General features: G+C 44.8%; 1 protein-coding gene across 1 annotated transcript in view; it reads left to right on the forward strand.

Annotated features, from left to right (window-relative positions):
• The window catches only part of TMEM41A (transmembrane protein 41A), a 151,500-nt gene that overhangs the window by 85,624 nt on the left and 53,822 nt on the right, over positions 1 to 12,054 (forward strand). The gene's annotated exons all lie outside the window — the stretch shown is intronic.

A 12,054-nucleotide genomic window follows, 5' to 3' on the forward strand; every position in this document is an offset into this window, starting at 1 on the left:
AAGGCACAACCTAAAATGACCTCCACACCTGCGAAATATGGTGAACAAAGTTCTCAAATTTCACAGGTTCGGGTACGAGTAGGTCATTCGGGTCAGGTTTTTTCTTTGCATTCTGGGAATTTTAGTTCTGACTTTATGAATGTGATCAAAAGGGCCACAAATCCCAGGATGCAAAGAAAAAAACTGAACTTGATGAGCTACACACATATGAAATTGAGAATCTTGAGATCTCTGCCATAGGGGCGTTAGTGCCTTATTTTACGTCCCAGGAATGTTCTACACCTGGAGAATGAACCCTGAACTGGAGAGTTGTCCTGTTGTCTTGTAGTTATCTGGCTACTTTCTAAACTGCATGATACACATCTTTTTTTATACATTTTGGTGAATGTGTGGCTCACTGGTTAGAGGAGGCAGACCCGGACGCCGAGATCAGACACGGGACCAGGGTTCAATTCCCGACGCGGCAGGGTCTTGAGCCCAAAATGTCCACGGACTCGATAATTCTCGCTTCGGTGCCTACTCGAATCACAGGTTCACACTCTGCAACTCTGGGCAATAGCTTGCTTAATCTCCACTACGGCCCCCCGCGGCGGGACGCCTGGCTTTCACCTTGGGGACACCCAGTAGGGGCTATCTCACAGGGAAAAACCAGGACGGGTTCCCAATGCAAAGCGCTTTGAGACCTGGCGGTGATATTGCACTATATAAAAACCTATCCATCCATCCATCAATGTAAAAGGTAACTACATCACACCATCTCACTAGGGATACAGCAATCCAGTCCTGAGTTTTGGTTGACATGATATCTTTACCAAGACCTTGTTTTTGCCCGTAGCACTCAGCAAAAAATGACTATTCGTCTGGCTACAGGCAACAAAAGTAGTATCTTGCCCATTTTCAGAGATTTTCAATATTGCAGTCTAACGTGAAGTATAGGCTTGCAGGTGGTGGGTACCTCACTAATTTTGGGGAGCTTGCACTTCTTTTTCACCATCAGATTTTGACCCAGCGCAAGAGACAGAAAGACACCACCAGAGGTTATCTAAAAAGACTCATAAAGTGAGCATAAATACGCCTTTCAGGGGGCCCGTGATGGAGGCAGCTCTGTTTTTGCCCTGATGGCCTGGAATACTTCCTAAACAGATTCATGTAAATACCGTTCCAGAAATTTCTGTCAGGTGGTGGGGGGGCCCAACATCTAAACAAATTCAGCTGGGGGGGCTCAACCTACAAAAGTTTGAAGACCTCTGATCTACAAGAACTCACAATTTGGCAACGGAATCGAATTGTGAAGCATTATGATGGGATACCGTACTATTCCAGGTTAAGTTGGAAAAACGTTCAGAACAATCAATTTCAGTTCACATGGGATTTTTTTTCTACCTGAAATGGAATGTAAATTCTCAGCATACAATAGAACAGTAACAATTAAGGTCTAGACGTGGCATCAAATCAAAGGCATTGTTCGGTATGCTTCCTTCATACAAAACACGTCTCATTACATATGCTACTTTGATAGACACCATACGACTAAGCATATGAATATTTAATCGCAAAATTGAGGCCACAGTATAAAACCAAAGATGGACCTAAAATAGATCTTGACAGCACAGTGCCTGAATTGTAGGCCTACATCAAAACATTGCGGTGTATATTTGAAATAATGTTTGGGCTGTTTAAAAAAAAAAAAACACCCTGGACTGGACATTTTGCAGATGGAGCAGAGCACCTCTACATCGGTCTCTTTTGGAGGAACATCTCATTCACTGGAGTATGAAATGCAGGAGGGAGCGCAGGCTGTGGCTGGCTCCATGTAACAGTTGAGTCTAAAAATGATATTAGGTCAAATCTCTTCTGTTTAGAAAATAATTTGAGGCCAACGACTTTCAATTGATTTTCTCTTTGGCCTAATTTCTTCATATAGAGTGGTGAGGGAGGAAGTTTACACGTTGGCCTTTTTCTCTTAACTCAAAGACCTGATGGCCAACACCCAGTGTGCATGTGCACTTAATGGACCTTTACTGGGTGTCTTTGTACAGGACACCTGATTAGATTGTTTACCTGGGTTGTGTGCTGCCATGAGTTAAAGCATAAGTGAGTTCCTTAGGGCTTATTTGTTCCTGCTTCGGTTTATGTTGTTTTGTTGTCTTTTTTGTGGTTTTTGTCCTACTTGCCTGCTAAGCTTGCTGGTTTTTGATGTTTTGATTGTTGGTCTAAATGTTGTAAATCTTTTCTTTGTTATAAGAAGGGAAATTACTGTAATATTCGCTATATAGTAAAACCATTCTTCTGTTTACTTGTCCTTACCTGTATCCTAATGGTACCACGTTTGAATGTGACGTTAGGTTTCTGGTGTGTTCCTGATATTCTGGTTTCATCAGTTGCTGAGTTGCTCCTTGGCTGGCAGGTCATGTTTTTGTCGGTGGCTTTTACCTTCATCATCATCAATAGACTCCTTCAATCAAATCTAGAAAACTTGCGACGTGGCATTCCCCACCCTTGAACTTGTCCGACCCGATTCCTGGGCCACTTAAAAATGTGGGCATTTGAGTAATGCTTTCCTTGTCGAGCCTAATGAACACATCTCTGAGACAGCCAGAGTTACCTGGCACCATAAAATCAATTCAAGAGACGTTCTCCAAAAATGAAAAAAACGAAAACATAGCAGACCTGCAAGATCTGAATAAGGTTTTCTCAGTAACTAATCTCACGTTCCTATCTTAAGTCACAGAGAGCTGTTTAGCTTCCCAACTGAAACCATTCTTTAAAAAAAAACTGTATTCTTTTTATTGTTAAAGAAAACAACATCACAGCTTGCAAATGGTACAACTCAAGTGGCCTGACAGTAAGTGACACATTGCATGCAGCTCCATCTTATCATGGGAAGAAAACCTTGCAGTGAACGTTAGTACATCAGCGTGCCAAATCATCCGGGGATGGCTGCATCGACAATGTGGGTGGTTCACATATATTACCCCTGTATTTGTTCCATTCCCCCCATATTTGCGTCCATTTTCTAGGGCAGCCTCGTTATATATGAGTGACTAAGGGGAGGAGCCCCGAAACGCGTCGAGTGACTAATGTTTCTGCTGCCGAGAAACGCTGAATAAATGAATTTTTGATCAAAGCGCCGATTGTGTCCGTAATTCATACCGTCCTTGGAGTTTTAGGACCTTGGTGTGGATATCCTGAATATATATATATGTGTGTATGTATATGTATGTATGTATGTATATATGTATGTATATATGTGTGTATGTATGTATGTATATATGTATTTGTATGTATGTATATATGTATGCATATATGTGTATGTATGTATGTATGTATTTATGTATGCATATATATATGTATGTGTATATATATGTATGTATATAATATTAGCTACTGCCTACGGTGCGGTAGCCAGTATGTAGTTATAGTGAGGACCTGTTTTCCATAAGAAAAGCGTTTTTTCTTTTGCCAATATCTTTGGTGCTGTTTGACGAATCTTCGCTCAGGTCTGCTGCTGTCAAGCAGGGGCTGTGAAAAAAGGGGCGGTCCCAAAACGCGTTTTCTCCTTGTTAATTTCAATAGGAAACTTTAGACAAGACTACAGCATGTACTGCTGAATTGCACCAAATTTGGCGAAGAGGTTGCTCTTGGTTCATAGCGCGTTCTTTTTGTTAAATGGTGTAGATCAGTTAGGGAGTTCCTGAGAAATGTAAATATTTACAGATATACAACTGGGGATGCAGAGGATCTGCAAACTCTCCCGATCTTGAACCTGAGATCTGATTGGTTGCCAACACTTCAAACCAGGAAGTATTGGCAGGCATCTTGTGACTCGGTTGAACCGAGTCACAAGCCAAACGATAAAAAAAACAAGAAAAGGGGGGCAGAGTAGAAACACCCTGACCCCCTACGCCAGCTCGGGGTCCCACAGAAACCCTGAGGGCCCAAAAAAGCATAAAAAAATAATAATACAACTTTGGTAGCATTCGCGTATCCCGATGTATTTTTAAAAAAAAAACAAAGCGTGGGCTCCTGCGCTTTGTTTTAAGCCCCCGGGTGGGCCAGGTCCTGGGGGTAAAGAGATATTATGTAGCAGGTGCCCCCGCTGAACGCCACCTCCCCAGGGCTAAACTGGTTAAATGCGGGACCACACGGCCCTGCAGCAACAGGGACCGCCACCTCCCTGAGGCGATAATTATTAAATGCAGGGGACACGTGGCCCCCCTGGGAGCCCCAAGAACCGCCATCTCCCCTGAGCTTATTTGATCACATTGGGGGGGGCACGTGCCCCCCCAGCCCCGGGGACAGCTACCTCCCCTATACTCAATAAAAGTGGGGGGCTATAATAAATGTAGCCCCAGGGACCGCCACCTCCCTGGGGCTACATTTTTAAATATGGTGTGCGGGGGCAGGAGGCAGGGAGCCAGCAGGGACTGCGGGGCATTAGGGCTCCCCTGCGGTCCCCAACGTTGTGGCCATCCCCTGGGGGATGGGGTCCCTGGGGCTGAAATGGCCTAGGAGGGGGGGCCACTTTGCCCCTCTTCCATTATTTATTTATTTAGTTTAAACTCAAGGCCTGGCCGCAGGGGAAAGGGAGTCCCCCTGGCCCTAAATTAGCCCAGGGAAGGGGGTCACATGTCACCCTTCCTTAAAAAAAAAATGCAAGAAAATGGCCAGGCCCCGGGGACAAAATCGGCCTGCAAATGGGGCCGTGCACCCCTTCCCTTTTTATTTTAATTAAAATGGGTCAGATCCCAGGGTCTGGGGGCCCGGGGCCAAAATGTCAAAAGGAACGGGAGCCACACAGCCCCGCTTCTTCAAGTAAAAATAAACAAACAGTCACCTCGCTGGAAGCCCCCCTCCTTTCACCACTACTCTGCAAAAGCATCTCCTGGTGGGCTTCTGGTTGGGGGATGAAGACGCCGTCACTACTGTGGTCCCCTAGGGGCCAACTAGCCCACCAGGTATCTCCAGTAAGCCCTCTACAGTGGGATTGCTGAGAGGTGGTAGGAGCCCACGCCTCTTTTTACACAACTCTACAAACGAGTCTCTTGGCTCACTTCTGGTGGGCAGTGAGGTACCCTTGTGTCCTGAGGACCTCAGGACTAAAGTGGACATCATACCCCAAGCAGCAGTGGTGCAAAAAGGGGGCATGGTCTCTGACTACCTTGTAGCAATCCAGCTGTGTGGGGCATACTGGAGGTAACAGGAGGGCTAGTTGGCCCCTAGGGACCCTCAAGAGGCAAGGAGACTTCATCCTTCAACCAAGAGTGCGCCAGGAGGTGCGTTTGCAGAGTGGTGGAGAAAGGTGTTGTGGCCTGCAACCAACTCTCAGCAAGCCCACTGTGTGGGACTTACTGGAGGTAACAGGTAGGCTAGTTGGCCCCTGAGCACCCCCAGCAGCGAAAGAGACTTCATCCCCAACCAAGGGCGCGCCAGGAGGCGCGTTTGCAGAGTGGTGGGCATAGGGGGTGTGGCCTGGTGTCACAACTCCACAATTTAATGTGTGGGACTTACTGGAGGTAATAGGACGGGTAGTTGGCCCCTTAGGACGTCCTTGGGGGGCCAACTTCTCCTCCTGTTTCCTCCAGTAAGTCCCACACAGTTGGATTGCTCAGAGGTTTAAGGAGGCCACACTCCCCCTTTCTCCACTACTCCGCAAATGCACCTTGTGGCACACTACTGGTTGGGAGATGAAGTCCACTTTAATCCTGAGGGACCTTAAGTCCAAGAAGCCCTCCTGGTACTGCCTGTAAGTCCTACGCAGCAGAATTCCTGATCGCAGGTTTCAGTGACTGTGAGTGTTTTTATTAAACGTTTTATGAATGTTGAATATATATACCAAAGTGTATTGGTGAATGCGTGGTTTTATGAGTGAGTGTATGGATGATTAAGTGTGTGCATGACTGACTGTATATGTGAGTAATTAGTTGTCTCAGTGAATGTGTGGGTGAGGGATTGGTTGTATGAATGCGTGTATCTGTCAGTTAATGACTAAGTGAGTGTATGAGTGTGTTGGTGGGTACGTGAATGGCTATATGGCTGATTGATTGGTTGACTACGTCTATGGTTGTCTGGGTGTCTGTGTGGTTGAGGAGGTGTGTGACTGCCAGTATGGATCAGTGAGTGGATGAGTCAGTGGCTATAAGGGGTACTGTTGTATGTGAAAAGTTGTATGAGTGAGTGACTGTTTTATGGCTGTGTCGGTGATTGAGTGCATGTGTCAGTATGGGTGAGTAACTGAGTATCTGAAAGGCAGTATACTTGAGTGACTGGGTATATGAGTGACTGTATGCGTGAGTGAGTGAATGTGAGAGTGGCTATGTAGATAAGTGCATGCTTCAGTCAGTGACTGTATAGCTGAGTAAGTAAGTGTTCCTATTTCTATGGGTAAGTGGGTGGGTGTGTAACTGTTTCGGTAAATGTCTGTATGATTGACTGTATGGGTGAGTGTCTAGGTATGTGAGTAGTTTTATGGGTGACTCAGTGTGTCTGTATGAGTAGATATGTCAATGGCTGTATTAGTGAGTGAGTGGGTCTATAGGTGGCAGTATGGGTGTGCAAGCGAATGTGTGTATAGGTCAATGAATCAGTGAGTGGGTAAGTACTGGTATGGCTTTGTGAATGGGTTTGTTAATGGTTGTGTTGGAGCGCAGTGGGTGTATAAAAGATTCTACAGTGGTGTGAGTGGCTGCGTCTTCCAAACATGGTGAGACTTACAACAGTGACATGGGAAGGGTTGCTGTTTTATATTTCGCTAGGCCCAACATTCTGAGCAGTTGGTGAATAGTGAAGCTGCGAAAAGTGAGGTGTAAGACATGTTGGCAGAGGGATTAGGCTACTTTGTACGAGTCTCTGGAACTACCCATGCAGTTATGCAGTGACCCAGGCACTACCTTTGCACTTGTCCATTCACTGAAGCACTACCCATTCACTCATTCAATCACTCAGGCACTACCTTTGCACTTCACTATTCACCGACTGCTCAGAATGTTTGGCCTAGCCAAATATAAAATAGCAACCCTTCTGATGCCACTGTTGTAAGTCCCACCATGTTTCTGCACCTCACTTGCCTCTTTCTGCACCTCACTTGCCTCTTTCTGCACCTCTCTTGCCTCTTTCTGCGCTTCTCTTGCCTCTTTCTGCACCTCTCTTGCCTCTTTCTGCACCTCTCTTGCCTCTTTCTACATCGCTCTTGCCTCTTTCTACATCGCTCTTGCCTCTTTCTACATCGCTCTTGCCTCTTTCTACACCGCTCTTGCCTCTTTCTACACCGCTCTTGCCTCTTTCTACACCGCTCTTGCCTCTTTCTACACCGCTCTTGCCTCTTTCTACACACCTCTTGCCTCTTTCAGCACACCTCTTGCCTATTTCAGCACACCTCTTGCCTCTTTCTACGCTTTTTTTGCCTCTGCGCTTTTTTTTGCCTCTTTCTGCACCTCTCTCTTCTTTCATCACCTCTCTCTCCTTTCATCGCCCCTCTCCCCTTTCATCAACTCATGTTATGTTTTTTGGGACTCATAAAGCGAACCGCTATTCAATAGAGTGTCTGTGCTAAACCTTCTGGGTGGGGCTAACAGTGAGCTCTAGGCTAGCTGATTTACACTATAGCTGGAATAGTCAGGTTTTCAATAGCTTCCTAAAAGGGAGAAGATCCTGCATCTATCTGAGTCCCAGAAGAAGCTTATTCCAAAGTTGCACTGCTTTTACCTGGAAGGGCATGGGAAAATTTGGGGATGCAAGCGAACTGAAGTTCAGCAAACCTCAAAGCACGACGCGGGTAATAGAATTGCACTCTCTACCTAAGGTGCGGGTCCTCATCCTATGGAGAGATTTAAAGGTCCGGACCAAGGCATTAAATATTATCATCTTGTGGATCGGCAGCCAGTACATGGCTTTCAGATGGTAGACATTCGTGTTCTGGGCCCGAGCATAAGTATTGCCCTGGCCGCAGCATTCTGGACCACCTGTAGGCGTGTCAACAAGTATTCAGGGATTCCCAAGTAAGGGCTATTGACATAGTCCAGCCTGGATAAAACCAGCGCCTGGACCACAGTTTTTCTGTGTACTACCGACAGAAGGGGCAAGAACTGCTTAAGCATTTTAAGCACTCCAAAACAAAAACCCACTAGTACTTGAGAGTTCATGGATAAGTTATCCTCCATCCTGCCTCCCAAATTTTTGACAGATTTGACATAGGCGTTGGGGGAGACATGTCCTGTGGCCACCAATTCCGCCACACATTGTCTAAAGGAAGACCATAGAGGATCATTTCCCGATTTATCGGGATTACACTTAAGTTGGTGTGATTTGAACCATGAAAACACCTCTGCGAGGCAGGCATTTATTGCTTCTCCTCTTAAGTCTGAAATCTTATCACAAGTGAATAGCAATTGTGTATCGTGCGCATACGATACAATTTTGGCTCCGTGGGCTTCGGCCAGATGCACCGAGTGGGTCATATGAAGGTTGAAAAGTGTGGGACTACGCATTGAGCCTTGCGGAACCCCCACCTTTAAGGAGGGATTGGGCGCTGCGAAAGGGGGAGACCAGACCTTTTGTTGGCGGTTATCCAGAAACGAGGCGAACCTTCGAGTACCACGCCCCCACAACTAAATTCTTGAAGTCTCAAAAGAAGCTGGTCATGGGGCACGGTATCAAAGGCTGCTGATAAAGCCAAAAGAATCAGCAAGCCTTCCCACCTTGGCATAAGGTCTCCTTGATGGCCTCCAAGACTTCTAGAAGTGCAGCCTCCCTACTAAAATGTGACCTGAAGCCAGACTGACTATGGTGGAATACTTGATTAGTTTCACCATATGTGATGACACCATTAACATATTTTTCCAAAACCTTCGAGAAAAAAGGGAGCAGGGATATAGGCCTATAATTGGCGGCTACCTCCGGGTCTGCCCTTGGGTTTTTCAGAAAGGGGAGTATTTTGGCATTCTTCCGCCTGTCCGGAACACGTCCGGACTCCAAAGAGGTATTAAGAATCCGATTAACCGCAGGGTTAATTATCTCTGCTAGTGATGCCAGCATCTTGGCTGGACATGGGTCAAACCTATAGCCCGATTTAAGGGCCTTCATAATATCCAGAGAGTCGTCCAAGGATTTTGGGGGTAACTGCATGAGTAGCGGCCCCTTGGCTGCATAGGCGTTGTGAAAAACGCTTGATTTTTCACCCTCGATCTTAGGCAGCATAGAAAAGGTGTCTTGCATGGATTTAATTTTCTCATGGAAGTAGGAGGCTCGTCCATGCTTCAGTCAGAGTAAATGGCCTTGCGACCGCGCTTAGTAATAAAAACTCTTTGACTGTTTTAAAAATTGCTTTACTATGGTTAGCAGACTGTGCTATTTTAGAGGAGAGGAAACGTTTTTTCTCTTCTAAAACTTTTTTATAATGCACCTGCAGTGCCTGTTTATAGGTTATTTTATCAATAGGGTCAAAGTTTTTTCGCCATGCCCTTTCGAGGTGTTTACAATCACATTTGCTTTTCTTAAGGGCGACCGTAAACCATGGTGCCGAGGCACGCGAGGCCTTGACAGGTCGCACGGAGGGGGGAGCGAGCTTATCAGCCCGCGATAGAGGACCATTAACCAGACCTTCTGCATCCTCCTCCACATTCTTGTGGAAGGGGATCGGGTGATTGCTGAGGGCAGTAGTGAGAACCTTAGCTGTAATTAGGCTAAAAGGTCTGAAGCTTCAAGAGGGTGGCCTTCCCTGGAGTTTGCAGGGGTTAAGCACCTCCTCAATTGTGAAATCAATCATCGAGTGATCGTACCATACTATCAGGACCGGGACTGAGGTCACTATTGAATCAGTGGAGAAAATCTGGTCCAAAATATGTCCTTTATCGTGAGTCACATGAAGGACATAAGGTGACATTTTGAAAAGAGCTAGTGAGTCACATAATTTAATGGTCTCCTGTTCAGTGGAATTATCCGTATGAATGTTAAAATCCCCTAAAATCAGACCGTGTTTAAAATTAATAGCGAGGGAAGCAACCGCATTGCTGATAGATTCGAGAAACTGGCCCGCAGGATCGAGGGGTCTATAGATCAAAATGCCTGCCACAGATTGTTCCGCTGACACCTCTCTCTCTTCTTCTGCATGTTTCTCCCTCTTTCCGCACTTCTCTTGCCTCTTTACAGAGACATTATAGTTGGGAATTAGCATTTAAAAAAAACCTTAGAAATTCACTGGAAAAAAACACAGGTTTCATGGATGTTATAGTTAGGAAGTAGCATTTAAAAAACCTTAGGAATTCACTGAAAAAACAAGTTTTAGGGACATTATAGTTATGAATTAGCATTTAGAAAAACTTAGATATTCGCTGAAAAAAACCAAAGATTACAGGGACGTTATTGTTAGGCTGGCATTTCACTCGCTCAAAACTAGAGAAATTTAGCTTTTATAGTTAGCTGAGCTAACTATGACTTGCCCCCCTGCAATGCACTGCTGATAACATCACATATTACATCACTCATGACATGGTCAGTGACATCACTGATGGAATCTCAAATGACATCAGTGATGACATCATTCACATAATCTCTGATGCACCTGCTCACACTCCAATATACTGTATCATACACCCACTCCAAATTTCAGACTACCATTCCTTAAACCATTGACACGCCAATACCAATATCTACATACCCACTCACTGATTCACAGGTCTACAAACACATCCACTCACTCACCCATACAGGCGCTCATTCAGCCAGTCACTCACAAATACAGCCAGAGATATCCACTCATACACCGATACAGCCACTCCTATACCTTCAGTCATCCATTGAGCTACTCACACACCTACTCACTCACCCAATCATTCAATCACACAGCCACTTACTCACAACTGATACAGATACTAACAAATACTTACTCTCCTTACAGTGCTGACACAAGCACACACTCACCCATACATCCACTCACAATCATTCACTCACACATACAGTCACTTATATACTCCAACACTCACATATTCTGCCATTCACATATGAAGTTACTCACCCATATACCACTGAGACATCCATTCATTCACCGACACAGCCATACGCACATTTACTCGCTCATACAGTCCCTCACAGACGCACTCATGAACCCATACACCCAGGGATTTACCTACTCATACATCCATGCAGGGAGTTACACACCCCTCACCCACCCACACACTCAGACACCCATACAGGTACTCGGACAACTAATCAAAAAACCATATAGACACTTGTGTACCTACTCACCAACCCATGCAGCCACTTAAACACCAACTGAAAGACTGATGCACACACTCACACAGATTGGTCACTCACCCATTCATTCACTAAGACACGTTTAATCACTCACTTATACAGTCAGTCCCGCATGCACTAAATTATCCATACAGACACTAATACACCTTGACGTGTGTATATATTTGTATGTATGTGTGTGTAGGTTATATATATATATATATATATATATATATATATATTCTTAAACTTGTAAGACACACTCACTTACTGGATGAGGTCATCAGTGATGTCACTACACAAGTGATGTAATATGTGATGTCATCAGCAGTGTATTGCGGGGAGTGAATTAACTATAACAGCTGAATTCATCTGGTTTTGTGCGAGTGAAATGTCAACCTAACTAGAATGGCCCTGAGACCTTCTGTTTTTTTTCAGTGAAAAAATAAAGAAGTGTGTGTGTGTGTGTGTGTGTGTGTGTGTGTGTGTGTGTGTGTGTGTGTGTGTGTGTGCGTGTGTGTGTGTGTGTGTATATATATATATATATATATATATATATATATATATATATATATATATATATATATATATATATATATATATATATATATATATTCGGCTCTACCTCCTCCCACATTAACATCTCACCAGTTTCTTGATGACTTTCCAACACGCTAAACTGAATTATCTAAAGACAAAGCTTCTCCTAATCTCACCTCCATTAGCCCCTACTCACTGCTCTACCTGGGTCTTGGGTTGACAGAGTTAAAATCTTGGGTAGAAGCTTGGATTTATTAAGTGTTCCAAATTCAAGGCTTCACTCTG

The sequence above is a fragment of the Lissotriton helveticus genome, chromosome 3_1, assembly GCF_964261635.1.
Source record: "Lissotriton helveticus chromosome 3_1, aLisHel1.1, whole genome shotgun sequence".
Taxonomy (NCBI): domain Eukaryota; kingdom Metazoa; phylum Chordata; class Amphibia; order Caudata; family Salamandridae; genus Lissotriton; species Lissotriton helveticus.